Here is a 25,046-nt window from a genome sequence, read left to right on the forward strand (position 1 = left end):
TTTTGACCGGGCCCCCGAGGGTCTAAAAAAATTATTTTTTTTGCTTTATTTTTGGGGCGGGCTAGTGGTTAAAATATTAATATCGATGCTACTATCTCGTTAAAAAATGTTCACGATGATCTAAAAAAATTTAACCGGCGCCCAGGACTAAAAATAAACTGCGCGTCATAGAAAACGGGCACCCTAAAAAATGGGTCATTTTTTATGTCGCGTATCTCCTAAACCTGTTGTCCGATTTAAATGATTTTTTGAATATGTTATAGCCCTATTCTTTGTCAATATCCCTGTAGTAACATTTTTGCTAAACAGGTGAATTTTCATTGTATACCGGGTGTACGAATCAAACTGTGTTTTTTTCTCAAAGTTCGCAACGCCCTGTGGAATATTCTAGCATTTATAAAAAACTGAAATTAAAACCCAACTATAACCTCAGGTTTTCTTAACATTCTGTTTTTTGATTCATTCGCTTATGTTGGATAATACAAAAGTTATGTACTTTAACAACTAGCTATGTTCTTCATCAGTGCAGGGTGTTATAAGTCTAAAGGGTTTTAGGGACTAAATAAGTTCGACAAACTTTAAGGGGTAATTCTGCATTAAAAATAATGACAGTTTGCTTTATAATCATATATTCGCAAAAGCTTCGTTTCCGAGATACGGGATGTTAAATTTTTTCTTACAAACTGATGATTTATTTATTGCTTTAAAACCGGTTGAGATATGCAAATGAAATTGGATAGGTTTTAAGAGATGGTTATTTCGCATTTTTTGACATTCAACTAAGAATTTTATATTCACTATTGGAGTGCATACGGGTAATATGACCGATCATATTATTCGTATGCACGCCAATGGTGAATAAAAAATTCTTAATTATATTTCAAAAAATGTTCACTTAAAACCCACCAAATTTCATTTGCATATCTCAACCGGTTTTAGGGCAATAAATAAATCGTCAGTTTGTAAGAAAACAACATCCTGTATGTCGAAAACAAAGCATTTGCGGACATATGTTTATAAAGCAACCGGTCATTATGTTTTCATGCAGAATTACCCCTTAAAGTTTGTCGTCCTTCTTTAGAAACACCCTGTACTGATAAAGAGCATGCCTAGTTGTTAAAGTACATAACTTTTGTATTATCCAACATAAGCGAATGAATAAAAAACAGAATGTTAAGAAAACCTGAGGCTATAGTTGGGTTTTAATTTCAGTTTTTTATAAATGCTAGAATATTCCGCAGGGTGTTGCGAACTTTGAGAAAAAAACACAGTTTGATTCGTACACCCGGTATACAATGAAAATTTACCTGTCTTGCAAAAATATTATTACAGTGATATTGACAAAGAATAGGGCTATAACATATTCAAAAAAATCACTTAAATCGGACAACAGGTTTAGGAGATACGCGACATCAAAAATGACCCATTTTTTAGGGTGCCCGTTTTCTATGACGCGCAGTGTATAAAAGAGGAGTAAACAATGTATATTTATTTACTATTTTTGCGCTGTGAACTGTGAAGCTGTTTGCTTGAATCAATATTTGGCACGAAAGGTTTTTACATTGAACCATTATGCACATAATTAACATTATGTCGTATGTTCATTTAACCCAGAACTCATCTCGATGAGGTAGCTGCACAGCGAATTCCACCCGCCCACACTCCTTTGCTCAACATTTTTACTTACTCATTTCTTGAAGCATAGTAAAGACATTTACTTTCAAATATTCTTTCTAGTGATGTAACGAATATTCGTATTCGCATTCGCATTCGCGAATATTCGCATGTTTTTGCATATTCGCATTCGCATCTGCATTCGCGAAATTTGTGCGAATGTTTTGCGAATATGAAAACCAGAAAAAATAATTTTAAGATAATACTAGGTTAATAAAATCAAAATCTATTCACTTCTCATCTTTTTTTATTAAGAAAAGGTAACTTAACCTCAAACATGCAGCTACTCTCAAATGGAAATATGCAGGACACAACAGCAGACAAAGAGACGGAAGATGGAATGAAGCGATAACTCACTGGAGACCTTGGGACTACAAAAGAGGAAGGGGCAGACCACAGACGAGATGGTCGAATGACCTAAAGAGATACGCAGCAACCAGATCGACAGCATTAGCACTGAACCGAGAAGAGTGGAAAAGTAAGGGGGAGGCCTACGTTCAACTTTGGACAAATGAAGGGCAATAGATAGAACTTAACCTTGTATAATCACATTATCAGCCTTCACTTTTTTTTATTATTTGGTATTATGTAATAAAGCTTAAGATTCAGATGGATTTACACTAAATATCAATTAACTTTTCATTAAAGATTTAGGAAACATTACAAAAATAGAAACAAATTTAAAAAAACTGGACATTCGCATTCGCATCCGCATTCGCGAATGTCAGTAGCAGATATTCGCATTCGCATTCGTATTCGCGAATGTTAAAAAATGACATTCACATTCGTTACATCATTAATTCTTTCTGCAGTGCAGCGCCAGCACGTGGTAGCGCCTGTGTGCAAAACATTTAATGGCTCCCAAAAAATAGGCAATTTTTTAAAAATCGTTTCGTTAAATAAAAGAAAATAAAATAATGTGAATAGAAATATGACATTTTAGGACCCAAAATCGGTTTGTCTTTATGTTCGTAATCGAGCTGGTTTTAGTAAAAGTTGATTATAAAATATAAAATGAAGATTTTTATTCAACATTTACTAGTAAAAGTAGACTCCAACTAGTTAAAGTATACTCTTCCCAATGCCATTTAGTAAAAGTTGATTCACACAAACAACCGATTCTAGAAATTAAATGTTATTGTATACTATGTTCAAATCGTGATATTTATAGTCCAGGCTGTATCGTTGCCCCCGTTAGGTAAATTATTCCAGTTCGATTCTTTTGCACACTTACTCAAAAAGAGGTCCTTATAACGAATCCACAGGGTGTCAGGTGGTACCGTAATCGAAAAATTGTTTAAACATTTTTTTTTAAACAAATTCACAAAAAAAATTCACTTCGGACATTTTTTTACATCATTTGGGTTATTCGGAGCAAAAGAGGTCTTTTGTGATTTTTCTGTAAAATTTGAAAAATGCGAAAATGACCATTTTCAAGGCTTAATAACTCAGTTAAAAATTATTATTATGAAAGTCAGAAAGTCACCAAATCAAATTTTAACGACCCTCCTACAAGGTACTGAAGAAATATTTGTCACTATTGTATTACTAAGCTGTTATTTTTAATTATTAACAATGAGCGCTAGGAGCGTATTGAGGCGGCTGTCAATGTGAGTGCGACTGAGATGCACCATTGGACGGTCGGAATGAAGGATCTTACTCGCACTCACATTGACGGCCGACTCAAAACGCTTTTAGCGCTCATTGCTGATAATTAGAAATAACAGCTTAGTAATAAAATAATGACAAAAATTTCTTCAGGATCTTGTAGGGGGGGGGGCTTTAAACTTTGATTAGGTGATTTTCTAACTTTTATAATAATAGTTTTTAATCGAGTTATTAAGCCTTAAAAATGGTCATTTCGCATTTTTCAAATTTTAAATCGCGTATAACTCGAAAACTATCAATTTTAGAGAAAAATCACAAGAGACCTTTTTTGCTCCGAATGACCAAAATAATCAAAAAAATTTGTCCGGAGTGAAATACTTAGTTATTTATAAAACAGTTCGTGCAGTATGCTTTTTGCGCACGCACGCGATGTTTAGAGCACGAGCGTGCCGAGTGCTATACATCGCCTAAGTGCGCAAAAAGTACTTCACGCACAGTTTCATACAATATTTTATCTACCAAAAAACAAATAAAAAAACTGCAACTTTTCGTCACTGGAATACACTCGTATTTTACAATTTTTTAGAACTTTGACATTTAAAAATTCAAACTTCTGTCAAACCACAAAACTGTCAAAACTGTTTTTGTAATTTATTGCTCACATGTCATCACCATGACAAGGCGAAAGTTAAGGATATTTGATTAGGTATATGAAAGTGTGCTAAAAACAGTGCGAAAAAGTAAATCCCATTTAAAATACATTATTACTTCAAGTACACTTTAAACCCTTCATGTACTGCTATCTATATTTACAATTTTCACACAATAAAAACTTATACATCATATGAGGTAGAGAAGATAAGAATTATTTTTGTGAATTTGGTTAACAAAAATTTTCGACCGCGGTACCGCCTGACACTGTGTATTTGTTATAAGGATGTATTTGTTTGAGTAAGTTTGTGCAAACAAATCGAATCAGAATAATTTACCTAACGGGGGCGACGTTACAGCCTGGACTAATAAGTAGTTGAAACGGTCAAAACAAAGAGACGCACACTCATCAAAAATGCACGCAAAAATGAGATTATACTCATAAATTGTATAATCTACTTTTACTAACAAGGGTTAGGAAGAGTCAACTTCAACTAGTAAAAGTTTATTTAAATTTTTCAAATCAACTTTTACTGCTCGTTTCAGTTGTAGTTTATATATGCAGTTTATTTATATTACTGAATAGGGAATTGATTTTAGCATTTCAAATGAGCTACCACGCGACTCCTATTCCCATTTAAAACAATCATCGATTACGTCGTCACGCCCAAATGGATGACGTCACTATTAAGGAATATATGTAAAAAAATCATAATTTAAAAATTAAAATCGACCTGTCTCGAGATTTTTCTCCAAAGTGGCCTATTTTCGAAAAAATTAATTTATTCCATAATTTTGGACCTCTTATATATTATAAATTCAAATTCAAATTAAACAAAGAGTTATTTTTGGTTTTTTTCTAATCGTATAAGAATTTCAACAGACAATAAAAATTTTCTAACAGCGATTGAAACGATTCCTAGATCTAAATATATGTACGTAACATATATACAGATCTTTTAATTGTTACATAATTAAGTTAAACTAATCACCAATTAACAACTTAGTTATCTTTCCACAGTTCGCAAGTAATGTTAGACAATTTAAAAAATTCGTATGTAATACAGTAGACTATTTTAAAAAATGTGTTTGTTTATACCGCGCGTGTCACACTTTGTTTAAGAAAAATGGTAAGAAAGATGGATGGTGTGTGGTATATCTGACTTCTGACCTCAACAATATATTTCATATCATCGAAGCAATACAAAACAAGAAAATCGCTAATAGTTTTTGATAAAGTAAGTATGGCTAAGTAATCAATTTTATAATCATCTCTAAATTTAATTTTAGCTTCTATAAATCATTATCTTAAGTTATGAGGACTATTATAGAACTTAGGGAAGCTTAGAGTTGAACAAAATTTACTAGTACAAAATTTAACATTAGTGAGGCACAAAATAAATGGTCAAAAGTAGATTTATCCGTACAAAATATCCCTTCTTCTTCTTCTTCACGTGCCATATCAGAATTATCCTTCTTCTGAAATATGGAATATGTACTTGAATTCCTGAATTTGGTATCCGAGTCCATTCCCCAATGTTTCTTAACCAATAAAATTGTTTTCTTTCGACACCTCTACGGCCCTCTATTTTGCTTTTAAGGATCAGTTGTAATATTCTATATCGATTTCCCCTCACTATATATGTCTTAGAGATAAGATATTTTCTGGTGTTTAACAGTGTTTAGCAGTTCTCTATCTTTGTTGACCCTCTTTAGTACTTCTTCATTAGTTTTTCTTGCTGTCCAAGATATCTTCAACATCCGTCTATGAATCCACATTTCCAATGCTTCAATTCTGTTCATGGCCGATACTTTTCGCATCCACACTTTTGCACCATACAACATTACTGACAAACATAGCACCATTTTTTGTCTTAGTTCTAAACTGAGATGATTATTGCGAAGAAATTACTTCATTTTCATAAAAGTAGTTTTAGTCATTGCTATTCGAATGCCTTTTCGAAGTCTACGAAGCATGCAAATACATATTTTCTTTGGTCACGGCATTTTTGTAATATGAAATACTTTAGAAAAATGTTTTTGGAATGATAAAGATGAATTTTTAATGATTTTTTTAAATACTTTAAAAATATGACTATTCTTCTTTCACGTGGTTTTCACAGAATTGCTATATCATTGTTATTTTCTGAACAATATCATTGCAAAAAAGCTCTTTAGGATAAACAAATTAAATAAAATTTAAACTAAATAATCGACGAATCGTCTTAAAAATTTTTGTGCATTACATATATGGACTGTTTGACTCAACTTTTCATGCAATATGAAAGTCTTAAGGTGATTTTTGCAAAAGTTATAGCAAATTTTTTACTTTCAAAATTTTAGTTTTATTGTAAAATTTCCGAACCAACTAATGATGGGACTAAAATTCAAAAACAGCCATTTTAAACCTATTCTCATCTACTAAAAGAAGGATACTATAAATAAGATATTTAATTACCCTATTTTTACCTGTGGCGATTTAAACGGAAAAACTGCCATTTTTGGCACTTATTTGTTAATAACTAAAATTCTCGTCCGAACTGTGACGGGCATTTTTGTATTTATAATGTATTAGATATATAGTACGCAAAAACCCATTTGCAACCTGGCTGCTCAAGTGTCCCGAACATGGTATATTTTTGCCTTATTTCCCTGGCGTACAGTCATCTACACCCAAAATCCTGTAAGCTGTAAGTACCTACAATACTCTCAAATTCGACAGGTCTTCATTAGGGTTTGACGCCCAACGAGAAAATTTGTGGCATAACACCCGCTTTTTCCTCTACAAAACCCCAATGTAACTTCTTCTTCAGCCTAAAGTAATCCAACTCTAAACATAGGCCTCCCCCAATTACATCCAGTGTTTTCTATTTTGCGCCACTTGTTTCCTGTTGTATCGTCCAATCTTCTTGATGTCATCAGCCCATCTCATCTGTGGCTTTCCTCTGCTTCTCCCTCCTAACCATGGTCTCCATTGTTGTATTCCGTGGTTCCATATTTTATCCTTCAGTCGGTCATTGTGTCCTGCGAAGCTTCCTTTTATTTTGGCAGCATAAAAATACGGCCCATATTAAAATCCTGAAAGAGCGAAAGTCAACGGGAATTACCTACCTAAACAATTTCAGACTGCAATAAGACACAATTTTATTTTTTTTTATTAACCCGGCACCTGCCACATGGCTTTGCAAGGCACCAACTGCCACGTGGGGTGCTCACAGCACCCCTTAAAAATTTTCTGTGATCTACTTGTTTAAAAAACAAAATAATGCGTTGAGTAACACAAGAATATAAAAAGATATGTTTTATTAACTTAGCCACTAATATGTTATAAAAGTTAAAAAATAAAATGAAAAAGATGTTATAAGCAAATTAGCAAGTACCAAGCCATAATAAATGAAGTCAAGTAAAATATCTAAAACAATTAAGATTTAGTGAGTATCGAGTCTATATTAATAATTTAAATCAGTTATTTCAATAAAAAATGTAAATTTGACCTGTTCAAATCAAAAATACAAAAAAAAATAAAACTTAAAGTGCCAGATGATGACACCCCAATTAGATTTTAGAGCTATAAGTTCAGAATGACACTAAATAACCACTTCAAATACTAACACATCTATGCTATATAATATTATAGAAAGCTACTATGACGCACAGCTCGGTAACCAAACTTGAAATACCAAATATTTGATAAAAATGTGTTATGGGGTGCTGGTAGCACCCCACGTGGCAGGTGCCGGGTTAAACGCTTTTCTTTAGTTCAATCGTTTGTGTCCAATCTTAAGACGTTAATTTGATTGCCTTTTCTTCAATGCAAATGAACGAAAATTTGCAGATATATGCATTCGCGGGACCAATACACGAATAATCAATAAAAAAGTTTATGTTTATTAATACAATTATTGTTTAAATTATTGTTTAAATAAAAAAATTATTTTAATGGAAAATGCTTAAATTCTCTTGTTTTTTACAATGTAGAAACTTGAAACTTTTACAGATTGTAGCTAATTATATAAACTATACATAATTTCACTTTTTACGTTAATTCTTTACGCTATGCTTCATAAATAAACAATAAAGTTTCAAATTTTTGCCGATTCCGACTACTTTTCTTGTTTGTATATCATGTTTATAAACATCCTAAGCGGCGACTATTTTGAACCTCATATATTTTTCTATATTAACATCGGCGCTTATTCGTGTCAAATTTCAATACAATACGAAACAAAAATTCAACCAAAACTCGAATTCAAAAAAATCATGTTTTTAACGTAGTCTTAGAAAAACCACCGGTAGAGACGTTACGTGCGGCAATTAACATTAGAATTCCTTTTTGCGTATTAATTCAAAGTTTGTTACGAACCTTTAACCTTTAACTACCCGCGCATCAAGTTATAACATAACTACACGCGTGGCGTACTTTATACGCCACAAGAAAATACACTTAAAAGCAGCGGATTTGCTTTTTTTTTTGAAAAATACACTTAGTTGTTTGTTATAAACCTTATTCGGCATCAGTGAATACTTGGAGTTCCTTCTCAGTAAGCCAATTGGGATTTATAACTGGAATCATGGAATAACTGGATTCCATGATAAATAAAATTACTAATAAAAAATTTTTTGAAATGTGATTTTTTACAGGAGAAAAAGTATTGTTTATAAAGAAAAATATATTTTGTGCCATAATGACTAAAAAAATTGAAATATGTACTTATATTACGACTTATATTAATATAATCGTGACGTATATTGTCCACCACCGGAAACAACAAATAATAAACTGTAAATTACGATCTTCCCAGAGCGCCGATTATAACGAAACCAAAACCAAATTGCAAAGCACATTCCAGTGATAGATTAGAGAGATAAACAAGGTTAAGAATTAAATTTTTAAATATATTTGCAGTAAAATTCTTATATCTGGCGTACAAAATACGCCAGCGCATGTACTTAAAGATTAATGGATGGAGTGGAAATTAACAGGGTCTACACTGTGCAATAGTAAAGCATTAAAAGAAATGGAAAGACTGCGAAAACTGTAATAGGAGTAAATAATGATTTTGATTTACGTAATGAATGAAGAAATTACAGAAAATGTACAATGTATGTATCAAATGTTGAAATAAATGCAAAAATATGTCTATCCCATTCATCCTTTTTTTACATGACGATATATTTTAATGTTTGAAAAATGTAAGACTAAAAAGTAAAAAATAAAAAAATATGAAAAACTGTTAGACAGACTAAATATACAAAAATCTCACACATTCGTTAAAAAATTGAAAAAATCGAACACATTCGTTAAAGAAAAGCGTGGGGCGCGTCTTGATCGAATAAACGTTTTCAGGATATAATTTTTTTTACTTTTCGCGCCTCACGCTTTTCTTTAACGAATTTGTTAGATTTTTTTCAATTTTTTAACGAATATGTGAGATTTTTGTATATTTAGTCTGTCTAACAGTTTTTTATTTTTTGCTTTTAGTTGATTTTTTTTAATTTTTAATTTTAGTAAATCGTAACTAAAGAAAAACGTTTCTTAAAATTTTTTTTTCATATTTTTTATTCTATATTATTATTGATATACATATTATTTTTACTTAATAATATCCACAATTCCCTAGTGGGATTTCACTTGACTAGTATGCATTTTCAAAGGAAATTCTTATGAACGATCGATCCAGCAATTAGTGGGACATAAAATAACATGATTTAAGCGTTTTTAATGCAAGATAATGAAATTTTATACGATGTAGTTACATCTACCACGCCTGAAAATTATCGACAAATTATTAAACAAAGCTTTTACTATGGTATCCAGTACTAATGGTCTAAAGCAGGGGTCGGCAACATGCGGCCCGTGGGCCGCATGCGGGCCTTTGAAACTTTTTGCGCGGCCCGTCAATGCACTAATGTAATTTTAGGAAAAATCAACAAACTTATGAAAAATAATAAATTAAAGACAGAAAGACAACAGACGCTTAAGGACAACAGTTGCATGGACTGAAATTCACTAAAATATAAGGAACTTAATAAGGCAATAAAAAAGGATAAGACAAGACATAAGGGACTAAAATACCGAAAAAATCGAAAATATTACAGGGAAAATCAAGAGTATGAAAGTGTTAAAAACTCTAAATAGGAAAGACCGACAACAAATACACCTACCTGATAACAGATATAAATGGAATCACTATAAATGACAAAAATAATTTAATAAATATTATTGAATATTCCTAAGTATACAGAATTATACTCGTTCAACATAGAAAAACTAGAAAACCGCGGTATGGAAATATTAAATGTAAAATCTGAACTACCAAAATTACTAACGAGGACGTTGTAAATGCCTTAAAATAGATGAAAGATGAATATAGATTAAGATCAACACAGAGGTCCATCGACCAAGCTATGTTAGGACTAAGCTGAAAGGACATAAACGAAAATAAGGATGTGTGACGCAGAACGAAGGTGGAAGATGCAATTGGAAAAATTGCGCAAATAAAATGGAGCTGGCCATGACAAAGTAATGAAATGTGGACGCGAAACATTACACATTGGAGACCACACGAGCCCGGTCATACTAAAGCAAAACCACAAATACCCCAGGCTGTGGGTGAAAAATAGGTCGATTTCAGGATATAATTCAGGAATTTTTGAAACCTATCAGGTGTTGTAAAGGACGATGCCAGGAATAACTTATACTAAAATGTAACCAAAAATATTGTGCGCTTTTTTTTATATTGCAATTTTCATTTGTTAAATTTGCAATTTTTATTGATATTTAATTTTGCAGCTTAGGATATTGATTTTAGAGAAAAACTTTTTAATAGAAAGTTGTAGTAAATTAAAAAAACCTACAATTTGAGGTACAGTAAGTTTAATTTGGTTAATTGGTTATTGCAAAACAGCCTGCGAAAAGTCCAAAATGGCCGTTTTTTACAATTGCATTATTTATTGTACAAATTTTTTTTTATTTTTTAAAGCTTTAAAATGAAGATCTTTCAATTCCAAACATAAAAAAAAATTGTAAAGCCAGATTATCGAATTCGTTGCTTAGATATTATAAATTGTTTATCCCAAGAGGTCAAATGTCGAAGGTTATAATTTTTTGAAAAAAAATCGTAGAGAGTTGATGAAACATTCAATCTCCTTCTAAAGAGTTATGTTTTCATATTCTGATGTAAATAAATGCGTAAAACATTTTTAAACCTCTAATTTTTGGGTTTGAAAATAAGGGGGCAAATTTCGTTATAAACATTTAGAGCTGAAGCGGCCCTGTACATCTTATGAGTTTTTAACTTACAGATTACTGTTGCTGAAGATGAAACGAAGATTTATAAAAAAATAAAAAATTTCTATGACCAACTGAAGCCGAGATAATTTTTGGGTTTGAAAATAAGGGGGCAAATTTTGTTATAAACATTTAGAGCTGAAGCGGCCCTGTACATCCTATGAGTTTCTAACTTACAGATTATTGTTGCTAAAGACAAAATGAAGATTTATAAAAAAATAAAAATTTTCTACAACCAACCGAAGCCGATATAATTGTTTTTTTTGTCTTAAGTCGTAGTGCTTTTATTTATAACAATTAAGAAATTATTTTACAATCATTGACTAAAGAAAGACTTATGTTATCTTCAAATAAAAATTATTATAAAATTTAATTACATTTAATTCTTAAAAATTATTTTTAAAACGGTGCTTTTGCGAGCGGCCGAATTTTGCAAATCGCCCAGCTGGCTTGAAATCCGCGCCGTCGGAAAATTTTTACGTAACTTGTATTAAATTTTGACAGAAAACAATTAAATAATATTACCATTATAATATACAGTCTATTTACCACTGTATTTGTTTTTCTTGATAAACTTTTATATGTGAAATTTCATTTCTAAAGAAATAATATTACAAAAATGATACATATATATGAAATATATTTTTAATTTTTTCATTGTTATATAAATATAATAATAATAATGTTACTTCTTACTATAATATACAATATAAAACTTTTTCTTCTTGTAGTGACTATTCTTTTTGGATTTCACATATAAAAGTTTATCAAGAAAAACAAATAGACTGTATATTATAACAGTGGTAAATAGACTGTATATTATAATGGTAATATTATTAAATTGTTTTCTGTCAAAATTTAATACAAGTTACGTAAAAATTTTCCGAGCGCGCGGATTTGAATCCAGCCAAGCGATTTGCAAAATTCGCCGGCTTTCAAAAGCACCTATTTAAAAAATAATTTTTAATAATTAAATGTAATTATATTTTATAATAATTGTTATTTTAAGATAATATAAGTCTTTCTTTAGTCAATGACTGTAAAATAATTTCTTAATTATTATAAATAGAGGCACTACGATTTAAGAAAAAAAAAAACAATTATCTCGGCTTCAGTTGGTTGTAGAAAATTTTAATTTCTTTATAAATCTTCGTTTCGTCTTCAGCAACAATCATCTGTAAGTTAGAAACTCATAGGATATACAGGGCCGCTTCAGCTGTAAATGTTTATAACGAAATTTGCCCCCTTATTTTCAAACCCAAAAATTATCTCGGCTTCAGTTGGTCGTAGAAATTTTTTATTTTTTTATAAATCTTCGTTTCATCTTCAGCAACAATAATCTGTAAGTTAAAAACTCATAGGATGTACAGGGCCGCTTCAGCTCTAAATGTTTATAACGAAATTTGCCCCCTTATTTTCAAACCCAAAAATTAGAGGTTTAAAAATGTTTTACGCATTTATTTACATCAGAATATGAAAACATAACTCTTTAGAAGGAGATTGGATGTTTCACCAACTCTCTACGATTTTTTTTCAAAAAGTTATAGGCTTCGACATTTGACCTCTTGGGATAAACAATTTATAATATCTAAGCAACAAATTCGTTAATCTGGTTTTACAATTTTTTTTATGTTAGGAATTGAAAGATCTTAAATTTAAAGCCTTAAAAAATAAAAAAAAATATTTGTACAATAAATAATGCAATTGTAATAAACGGCCATTTTGGACCTTTCGCAGGCTGTTTTGCAATAACCAATTAACGAAATTAAACTTACGATAGCTCAAATTGTAGGTTTTTTAATTTACTACAACTTTCTATTAAAAAGTTTTTCTCTAAAATCAATATCCTAAGCTACAAAATTAAAAATCATTAAAAATCATTAAAAATTGCAAATTTAACAAATGAAAATCGGAATTAAAAAAAAAAGCGCACAATATTTTTGGTTACATTTTAGTAGAAGTTATTCCTGGCATCGTCCTTTACAACACCTGATAGGTTTCAAAAATTCCTGAATTATATCACGTTTTTTCACCCACAGCCTGGAGTAAAAAACAATGGCTAGACGACGTCAAAGCAAAAATGGGTAGATACTGGCACTACATAGCACAAAACAGAGAGAAGTGGAGAACTCATGGGGAGACCTTTGTCCAGGGATGGATGCAAACAGACTGAAGAAGAAGACTATTTAAGTTACATTTGAATATGCAGCCCGCATAAAAAATTTTATTTTGAACATGGCCCGCCATCCGAGAAAGGTTGCCGACCCCTGGTCTAAAGTCTAAAGAAAACAATTAGTTGCAGTTTATTTTCGTTTTGTGAAAATCATTCCTGAGAGGCCAATCAGAGATGCCTGGGATAATGTTTTTATATTCCTTGAAACATATTATATACTGATAATGAACTACAAATACAGTCGAACCCGCTTATTAGAATACATGTTATAGGAATATCCCGGTTTAAGGAATATAAATTTGAGGTCCCAAATGTTTCCACTAGCAACCAATGGTCTGTTATTAGAATAACCCGGTTATACGAATACTTTTGCTTGGCACCAAGGCTATTCCAATAAGCGGGTTCGACTGTACCTAGAAAATGATAACCTATTAAAAGTATGATTAAATTTTTTAAAAATAATCAGAACTAAGGAAAGGTTTATAGCGAACAATCATCATCCTGATGAAGCATAGTCTTTAAACTGCTTCTTTGGTACTTATTGAATAAAAACTGTATTTCGGTTCAGATACATTATATTTACAATTCACAATCGGTGACTAAACCATGACAACTTGTTTACAATAATATACAGGATGAGCGCGCTAATAACCGGCAAAATAACGCAAAAGATGGAAAACATAATACATTGCGTAACAAAAAGAGATGAAACTAGTGGAGGTGGAAATTATCGTTATAAACGTAAAAATGAACATTACATTATATAGTTTCCCACCTTTAGATGTATCAGATGAGTATGACAACTGTCATTGTGACAGTAGAATTGTATAAAATACTCTTGTCACAGACGTCTAAAGGTGGGAAACCATGTAATGTTAATTCATACGTTTATAACGATAATTTCCACCTCCACTAGTTTCATCTCTTTTTGTTTCGCAATGTATTATGTTTTCCATCTTTTGCGTTATTTTGCCGGTTATTACCGTGCTCATCACTGTATACCAAGACCTATACCAATAATGTTACGCCATAATCGCGTCTAACAACACAACACGAATCCCCGTGTTTTTGCGCCTATTCTATATTTATACCCATCAAACTATAACAACAACACGTATAGTTCAATGTCGTGTTTACTTACTGTCTTGACTTACTCGGTAACGTTAATACGGGTAAAAAACAATAATAAGGGTATTTAAAATTAGGCGTAGAACATATTAATTATATTAAGGTAGGCATACACCTTCCTTGGTACAAACGTCAATGAAAATTGTGACCATTCCATAGAAATCAAATGTAGGATAGAGATAGCAAGATCTGCATTTCAAAAAGTGGCTCATGTTATTCATATGCAAAAGTTATTCAAATGTCATGATTTATCAATACCCATGAAAATCGGGTCACTACGATGTTATATCTATCATATATTATTGTAGGGAGTTGAGTCGTGGACTGCGAAAACAGCGAAAATCGAATCGAAATCGAATTCGAAATCGAAAAAAGTTCGAATATCTCTTACAAAATTCATGAAAAAGCAGATAGGAGGTATTGTCACATCACCGACGATATAGAGAAGCTCACTTTCTGAAATTTTTAGCCTCCTATAGGTGGTTACGTGACCCACCTAGAGCCTAATTAGGCTTTTAATGCTTTTATTTTTCATCTCAGCCGCATCGAGAGCTAGCGAAAAAATTTAAATAAAGAAATTATAAGTTTCAAAAAGTTCTGTCCGAAAAATTTTTTTTTATTTTTGGCGAGAAACTTAAATTTTAGGACGATTTTAAAATTTTAAATGAGTATAAAAAAATAACTAAGATATTTGTTTTCACGAAAAAAAATTATAGCGTGTATTTTTGCATAATATTCCACCCTGAATTTTTTCAGATTTTTAAAATTGGTGAAACGTACTTTTAAAAATAAGAAACCACATTTTTTGTTTTTTTTTTTCGCTTTTTGATACAATTTTATCCATGGTATTAAAAAAAAAGGTAAAACCGTCACTAGGATAGGTAAAAAACTGAAAAACAATTAAGGTTTGCCTAATAAAATTTTTTTGTAATGCCATCCATTTTCAAGATACAGGGCGTTGAAGAAAACAAAATTTTACACATTTTTTACGATTGGCAATTGGAATTTTTATATTCATCATTGGCGCGCATACGGGTAATGATCTGAACTTTTTACAGAAAAAAAGATAATACGCCACTGACATATTTCAAATTAACAATCATTTTTGAATTCCTCGTTCCATTTGTGACAAAAAATCTATCTTCCCATTTTTTCATACGACGCGCCATTTTTATGCAAGAAATAAAATATATTGACCCTTACAAAGTATTCGAACTACTATTAACATCTTAAGTTTTCTATACATCTACAAAATCTACATTATAAATACTCGTAACTCGTACATCCATAAAAACTTAATTCCAATACTTTAGATACTTTAGAAGTATTAAGATATTTTACTTTTTGCATGAAAACGGCGTGTCGTCTAAAAAAAGGGAAGATATATTTTTTGTCACAAATGGAACGAAAAATTCAAAAATGATTGTTAATTTGAAATGTCAGTGGCGTACTATCTTTTTTTCTTTAAAAAGTTCAGACCATTACCCGTATGCGCGCCAATGATGAAAATAAAATTCTTAATTGTATGTCAAAAAATGCACAATAACTACCTACCTCTTAAAAACTGCCAAATTTAATTACAATGTTGCTAGTAGTTTCGGCAAAATCGTAATAAATGTGTCAGGCCACTGGCACTGATGAATTAACAGTAAATAATCTTCTTCTTCATCATCTTCTTCTTCTTTTATATATGCAGTTTTTCTGCCTGTTTTTCTTCAACGGTGCTTTTCATTCTGCCCCTAAGTTGTCATTCCATCTTTTCCTTGGGCGTCCTATACTTTTCCTGCCTAACGGTGACTTGTCCCTGGCTATTCTTACTATCCTTGATTCAGACATCCTGCTTATGTGTTCATTCCACTCTTCTTTTATGGAATTATGGTTAGTTCCCCTTAAATACAGTACATAGTGTGGACTTAAAAGCAAACATTTTCCAACGCATATGTTGCGCATATTTTGCAAGCTCATAAGTTATTAAACGATATAACGCCAAATAATTAATGTAATTCATTTTAAATATAACTCTCACTTAAGCCGGGAAGATGGGGTGGTTTTCTAGCAAAGGGGTTGTAGCTCAATAATCGAAATGCGCGTGATTTAAGAGTTTATTCTTAGAATATATAAGCTATAACTATTTTTCTCAGCATTTTTTTCTTAAATCAATTAAAGAGTTGTTTGGGGGTGAAGGGGATGAGCTCAAAAATCGAAACTATATCACTTCGAGAGCTCATAAATAGTTCGTAATCTGCCGCAAAGATCGATTCAATATCCCTATTTTTAAGTAGTGCCCCCTCCCCCACTGAAATATTAAATTCCTGCCTGGTGTAACAAGCTCAAAATTTTTAATTTACAGAATATAAATGCTTATAAATCAGCGCTATTTGTTTTTTAATTTTTGCAAGGGGGGGCAGCTCAACAGGGGTTACTCAATAGACTATAGATATATACTCACCGGCATGAAAAACGGGCACCCCAAAAAATGGGTCATTTTTGATGTCTCATATCTCCTAAACCTGTTCTTCGATTTAAGTAATTTTTTCAACACGTTATAGCCTTATTCTTACAATATCGCTGTAATAATATTGTTCCTACACAGGTAAATTTTCATTGTATACCGGGTGTACAAATCAAACTGGGTTTTTTCTCAATTTTCACAACACCCTGTGGAATATTCTAGCCTTTATAAAATATTGAAATTAAAAAACTATAACGACAGGTTTTCTTAACATTCTGTTTTTTTATTTATTCACTTATTTTGGATAATAAAAAAGTTAGGGATTTTAACAACTAGCCATGTTGATCATGAATACAGGGTGTTTCTAAATAAGTGCGACAAACTTTTAAGGGGTAATTCTGCATGAAAAAATAATGGCCGTTTGATTTATAAACCTATGTCCGCAAATACTTCGTTTCCGAGATACGGGATGTTGAATTTTTTGCTCTATTGCTCTAAAACCTGTTGAGAAGTGCAAATGAAATTTGCTGGATTTTAAGAGGTAGTTATTGCGCATTTTTGAAGATATTCTTCTTTAGCGGCGAAGCGATTGAGGGTAAAATTGTACATGATCCGCGCGCCTGCGCACACTGACAGTATGTAGTTCTGACAGTATGTAGTTCATTGCTAATCTTTCAAGATAGGTATGTATGTATCTGTAACCGTGCAAATAAGTCATTAAAAGAATATATTAGTGGTTTTAGGAAATGTATTATTTATTATAATTCTTGTGTTTTTGGATTTAGGTTTCCCTGTAGTAAAATAATTGGAATTGGAATTGTTGGAAAAAAACTGGGAATTCAACCGCGATGTACACCAAATCTTCGTGGACTTCAAACAAGCTTACGATTCTGTTAGCAGAGAAGCATTGTGGGAGACTATGGTAGAAATGGGAGTACCTGGAAAACTGGTACGATTAGCAAAGGTGAGCACGGAGAACGCTTCCGCACGAATCAGAGTTGGCAGCAACACGTCGGAGGAATTCCTCATTGACACAGGACTTAGACAAGGAGATCCTCTCGCCCCCCTGCTGTTTAACTTCGCACTGGAACATGCAGTAAGGAAAGCTCAGCCACAACTGACAAACGGATTTGCCGCCCAAGGATCAAAAATACTATTAGCCTTTGCGGATGACGTGGACACAATTGCACAATCCACCAGAGATGCAAAAGAAGTTTTCACCCTATTCGAGAACGGAGCCAAGGAAGTTGGTCTTAAGGTCAACGAGGACAAGACCAAGTGCATGGTGGTTACGAAGAACCCAAGACCAAGGGTTAGACAAAACGTAACAATGAATACAATTTTGAAGTCGTCAAAGAATTTAAGTACTTGGGAGCGATCATAACATCTGGAAATCACTATGAAAAAGACGTGGCAGCCAGGATTATTGCAGGAAACAGGGCATATTACTCGTTAAGGACCCTACTTAAATCAAAAATACTCTCAAGACCAGCAAAAATAAGAGTATATAAGACAATAATTCGTCCCACAATAACGTACGGAAGCGAAACCTGGACTCTGAATCAGCGGGAAACAACAAAATTACTGGTACTTGAAAGAAAGATACTGCGGACTATCTATGGGCCTTGCAGAGAAGAGACAACAGGAGAATGGAGAAGAAGACACAATGATGAACTCCAGACAATATACGGAGATGAAAACATAGTACGCTACATTAAATCAAACAGAATACGATGGGCGGGTCACGTACTAAGATCGAGTGACGAAAGACTTCTAAACGCCACATTCTGGGAAAGGCCCGATGGAAAAAGGTCAGTTGGTCGCCCAAGAAAGAGATGGAAGGACGCAGTAGCCAGCGATCTACGCAAAATGGGAGTACAGCAATGGGAAATAGCTGCTCAGGACCGACAACAATGGAGGGAAATAGTAAACGCGGCCAAGACTCACATAGAGTTGTAGAGCCAAATGATGATGATGATGATGATGTAGTAAAATAATAAAATATTATGTAAGCATAACATTTTTACACTATATGTCGCGGTGTTGTATAATTATATCCGAAACTTATATGTCTATTTCTAGGGCCTCGCTGGAGTAGTGGGAAATGCGTTAGCACTGAGATTGGAAGGTTGCGGGTTCAATTCCTGGGCGATTCATATTTTTTTTATTTTTGGTTGTTTTAATAAAAATTTTTTGAAAGTGGTAGATAAGAAAGTTAGTTTGATTTTTAAATAAAATACAAATAACCTTTTAAGTATATTTACTTCGTTTAAATTACCTATTATATAATAGAAGAATATCTTCTTACGTGCGTACAAAGTACACACACATTCTTTTTTTGACATACAACTAAAAATTTTATATTCATCATTGGCGTGCATACAAGTCATATTAACTGATCATATTACCCGCATGCACGGCAATGGTGAATATAAATTTTTTAATTGTATGTCAAAAAATGCTCAATAACTACTTCTTAAAACCCACCACATTTCATTTGCATACTTCAACAGGTTTTAGAGCAATAAATAAATCGTTAGTTTGTAAGAAAAAATTCAACATCCCGTATCTCGGAAACGAATTATTTGCGAACATAGGTTTATCAAGCAAATGGTCATTATTTGTTCATTCAGAATTACCCCTTAAAGTTTGTCGCACTTATTTAGAAACACCTTGTATTGATAAAGAACATGGCTAGTTGTTAAAGTCCTAACTTTTTTATTAGCCAACATAAGCGAATAAATAAAAAAACGGAATGTTAAGAAAATCTGGGGCTATAGTTGGGTTTTAATTTCAATATTTTATAAAGGCTAGACTATTCCACAGAGTGTTGTGAAAATTGAGAAAAAAACTCCTCAGTTTGATTGGTACACCCGGTATACAATTAAAATTTACCTGTCTAACAACAATATTATTACAGCGATCTTGTTAAATAATAGGGCTATAACGTGTTGAAAAAATTACTTAAATCGGACAACAGGTTTAGGAGATACGAGACATTAAAAATTGCCCATTTTTTGGGGTGCCCGTTTTTCGTGCGGGTGAGTGTAGAATCTTCTGAAAAATTTTTCTCAAAAATTCTTAGAATCATTTATTTTGGGTAAAGATTGTTAGCAGTGAATTGTCACGTGTGGATTTTAGTGCAAGGTGTTTTGTACCTACATTTAACTAACTGGTGATTAATTAGTCAAAAATAGACGCACTTCTATAAATATTAATTACAGTTGGGCTTGAAATAACAACTTGAAATAGAGCTCATCATTAATTGTTATTAACTGCACAACTGCACTATACTACTTTTTATTCGTACGTTTATAGACTAAGAGCCGTATAGGAAAAATTTGCTAGTCACTTTAGGCACCGTAAGAGTCCATAACTTAAATAGTAGAACCTAAAGAAAACGTAGGGGAGAGTTGGACAAAACGGGATACCATTCTTGTTTACTTTTACTACGGAAAATATGTTAAAGAAATTATCATAATATTATTTTTTATAGGTATACCATTTATTGCAGCACACAAAACACATATCTTTAGATATTTTTAATAACTGGAAAATGGTAAAAAAAAAATATTTGTTAAAGTCCTACACATCCCGTTTTATCCAACCACGGTTGGATAAAACGGGATAGGTTTATAATATTTAATTTTTTGTATAAAATTATGTAAAACTTAATTTATGTGTAAATTAAGTAGACATTAAACTGTATAGTAAAATTTACTCTTGAAAGAATAATATCTTCAGTAGTCAGAAACTTAAAAATAGGCGTTTTTTATATTTTGTGGCCAGATGGGAAATAAGACCTTTCATTTAGGCTTTTATTTAGGACTAGGTACGTATATCAGAACAAAAGTCACATAAAAATATTTTGTTTTTCTCTGCGGTATGATAAAACGCTTCATATCTCTATTTAAAAAATTAATAGGCCAACAAATAAATAGGTGTAGATAAAACGGGACACAAGAAACTGTATCCCGTTTTATCCAACTTATAAGTGTCCCGTTTTGTCCAACTCAGACATTTTTCAAAACAAAAGTGGCTGCTGCCTAAATGTGAAAGTAAAATTAGGTAGAATACACATGAGAATATTCGTTAATGACTGCTTAATTAAATGTAATAGTCACCGGTATTATATTTTTATATATGTAGGCAGTATAATGTAGAAAACAACGCACTTAAAAGTACAAAGTATCAAAAAAATAGAGTCAAACAATTCTAAACACAACAACTTTTCATCAGATAGTGGCATCGAGGTAAAACGAATACAGAATGTTAAAATGACGACTGATAACAAGTTTCCGTTGTTGTCCGATTGATAGCACCACTAGTTGGGTCTCTAGGCTAGGTATCCCGTTTTATCCGACTATCCCGTTTTATCCAACTCTCCCCTATATCCTTTTTACTACAAAAACACAGCTACGTCATTCAAGGTTTCTGGCGTCAGACCACTTCCAAAACTTTAAAATATGACTTTTCATCATACTCCGGTCAACTTACACATCCGAGGCTACAAAAATTACCATCAAGCTGAAAATTGGCAGGATTGTTCAAAATACCATCATAAACGAAATCTAAAAAGTCCTCATAAATCCGACCCGAGCTAAAAAATTTACGCGGGGTCAAAAGTCACCAAATATAGTTTTTATCGATTTTCAGCGAAACGGTAAGTTTTATCATAAAATTAGTTCTAACAAAAAATGTAGATTAGATAATTATCTATAAAAAATGTCTTATTACTTCTTTTCCTGAGAGCCACCGTTTTTGAGATATAACGATTCAAAAAGTGGTAATCGTCATAATATGCGTACACTTTTCCACACCACCTTTGAGGTAGTAAGTGTACTTAGCGCGTTTTTTAAAATGGTTTTCCCAGTAGGCTTATTCGACGGATCTGTTATTATTCTGCTTAATTTGAAGCTATTGAATAAATAATATTGGCAAGGGTTAAAAATGATAAAAGTTATATAAAGCGGTATAAATTAAAAAAAGGGAAATTTATCAAACTGGTTCATAATTTTCTAATACTTCTGCTTCCCTTGTTCTTCTTCTCCTTGTTATTATTCCTCTTCTTTACCTTCTAGTTCCTTTTCTTATTCTTCTTCTTGTTCTTCTTCTTCTTCTTCTTGTTCATCCTGGGTGAAAGTAAATTGCCCCAATAATGACACCGCATGGCTCCTCGATAGAATCAAATGAATCCTCAATTGTTTGTGATTCAACATTGGAGCACGACCGGTTTTGACAATTAGTGCATGCTACCGAACAAAACAGTCCAACTTTTTTGCAACCACATTTAGCGCTACATCCCTTTTTACAGTTGCAAAAAATTGTGTTCAGGAGTTTTTCCTGCGCAGGTGGGAGTGAAGTTTGAACTGGTTCTAATGAACTGTCGACTAATTTCCATCCCCAGTCTTTTGGATCTAGCTGATAACCAAGCCACACTTGAACTTGGTAATATACCCGAAAAAGATGTTGATGAGCAGCCGTTGAGGTTGGAGGAAGACAAGATAACTGCACTTGTTTTTTATTTCGAGTACTTTTAAAGAAACATGCATATCGAAACTTATCTAAGTACGTAGTTTTCTTAGGCGCTCCATACATAGAGAGAAGAAAGCTAATTCCGTTGGAAATAACTTCTTGTGGAGTTAAATTAGTTTTTTAAAATCTTCAGCACATTCAAACATTTTAAAACCAGTTGTTTTACCCCTCCTGAAAAATGCAGATGTCGTATCACAGCCAGTTATTGCGTGTAAAAATAGTACCGTACACATGGCCTACTTTGCCCAGCAAATTTCAGTTTTATTTAAATATTTCTTTTCTTAGCACATATAAATAATTACAAAAATTATTTTGAGAACTCTCGAAATTTTAACCGAGAATGTTCTTATCATTTTTTATAAAAATCTGTAACACAGCCGAGAAAAAAAAATAAATACAAGGTGGGCAAAGTTGCCCCGGAAAAGTTCAACATTGCCCACCTATTTTAAATTCATTGTAGGGCAAAATTAAAACGTAATAGGACTACTTTGCCCATGGCATACGTTTTAATTTGTCTACTATTCCCACGATATACGTTTTTAAATTTATTTTTTAATAAAAACTAGAACAAAAAGCTCTATTTTTCAGAGTTTTCTTTAATTTCGGAGAAACTTCTATTAAAAAATTGGAAAAAAAATTATTACACTTTCATTATAAAAATAAACAAAAAATATTACACTTTTATTAAAAAAAACACGACAAACTATAACTGAAAAAAACTTAAATTTTCTTTAAAAGAAAAATATCCTCTTCTACTTTTGGAAGGTTCCTTTAATATTTTTATAATGTCTTCAAAATTGACGTCCGATATGTCTAATATGTTTGGATAAAAAAAACCATTTATATTTTTTCTTAAAAATTTTACGGTGCAGTATGTATTGTCGTCGTTTATTACTACTATAATTCCGATGAAATGTTTAACGGTTTTTTTTTTGTAAGAAATTGGACCACCACAAAAGTACCAATTTTTAGATTATTTCCATCTACTTCGATATTTTCATCAGACTCGATATTTTCAACCATTTCATCCTGCTCTTCTTGATGTAATTCATCTGCCTCCCCACCAATATCATCGTCACTGTTAGTCATCTCCATTTCTTCTGCTAAATTTTCGTTGTCACTCGTCTCCATCTCTATTTATTCTTCTAAATCCTCGTTCCCACTTCCCTCTGACCAATTTCTTCAAATTGAACTGATTGACCGGGTTCAGTATTAAGCAACTTTTATTTTTGTTTATTTTTGTTTGTCCCTTTCTTTTTTTGTTGTAAAAAAATTTAATAATGCATTACCAATTTCAGAACTTATTTTTTTGGCAAATCTCTCATTTGGCATCTTTTTTAGCACTTCATGTGGGCCAAAGGGACAAATTCTAGTTGCACGAAATGAACTTTGAAGATTTTTTTGAAAATTTGGTTCAATCACGTCTATTAGTTTAGTTAGCAATTGAGAAAAGATGGTTTTTTCAACTGAATTTAAGTTAGGTTGACTAGTTTTTAAATCAGTAAGGATCTTTTTCCAGGCTCTTTTTAAAGGCCGGAAAAATCCAACATCAAGTGGTTGTGTAAGCCCTGTAGAATTAGGTGGCAAAAATACAAACCTCATATTTGCCCTTTGACAAGCCCTTATTATCTCAATATTCAAATGTGAGGACAAGTTGTCCCCAATCAAAACCTTTGTGTTGTTATCCCGTTTTGACCAAGGTAAAACAACTTTAAAAAACCAGTTTTGGAAAGTTGATGCATCAAGGAGCACCATATTCTGCACTTGCAACATCCACTAAATGACGTTCTTCTATTTTAGTGAGTGTAAGAGGATGGCCAATGGAGGAAACATGCGTTCGTTTAATTTTATTCAGAATAGTTCGGCGTGGCACCTTAAAACGTTCTTCTGCCTGACGGGAACTTAAACCTCCTCTCACTGCTTCCACAGCTCGTTCAAGCATGGTTTCAGAGTAGTTTACATACTGCCTTGCTCCCAATTTTTTTCTGCTTTTTCTTGGCATTTTGATTGGTCCTTAAACGAAAAAAAAAAACAATTAGGTAAATACTGACATGCTGTTTTACGTAAAAATTAATACTTTGTGGCGTAAACTCAAAAGCACGCTTCCGTTTCCTTTTAAATGCCTCTAAAACATTTTATATAAAAAAATAAAAAGTAAAAATTAAAGACAAATGACAGGACAACATTGCCCACTTAGATTTTATTTTATAAAGAAGAAACATGTAATCCCTGATAAACGTTTCATCTCAAATTCAGTTAAAACAATACTAAATAAGACGTATAAACAAATATTTAGTTAATATTCCTACTGGTGTATACCCAGCAGTGCTTAGCTTTTACCCTAAAAAAACTACAAACACGTGTTCAAATTTCTTACCTTACTACAAGCATTACACTTCACTTACACAGGTTAGATTACACTGTCTTGATTTATGCATGTTTCTTAGTGCGCGCGTAAACGTCTGTGGTAGTTTGTTATGTTGCCAAGTATTTTTTTTTACAAATATTATAACCCTTACAGTGGGCAAAGTTGA

General features: G+C 32.3%; 1 protein-coding gene across 2 annotated transcripts in view; it reads left to right on the forward strand.

Moving 5' to 3' along the window:
* Positions 1-25,046, forward strand: part of LOC114329556 (QRFP-like peptide receptor) — a 205,880-nt gene that overhangs the window by 19,955 nt on the left and 160,879 nt on the right. The window contains exon 1 of one of the 2 annotated variants that reach the window (XM_028278703.2): positions 4,966-5,171. The exons of the other annotated variant lie outside the window; for it this stretch is intronic. The gene's annotated coding sequence lies outside the window, so the exon portion shown is untranslated. Of the gene's footprint in view, positions 1-4,965; positions 5,172-25,046 lie in introns of those variants that run through there. 2 annotated transcript variants of the gene reach the window in all.

The sequence above is a fragment of the Diabrotica virgifera genome, chromosome 10, assembly GCF_917563875.1.
Source record: "Diabrotica virgifera virgifera chromosome 10, PGI_DIABVI_V3a".
NCBI lineage: Eukaryota > Metazoa > Arthropoda > Insecta > Coleoptera > Chrysomelidae > Diabrotica > Diabrotica virgifera.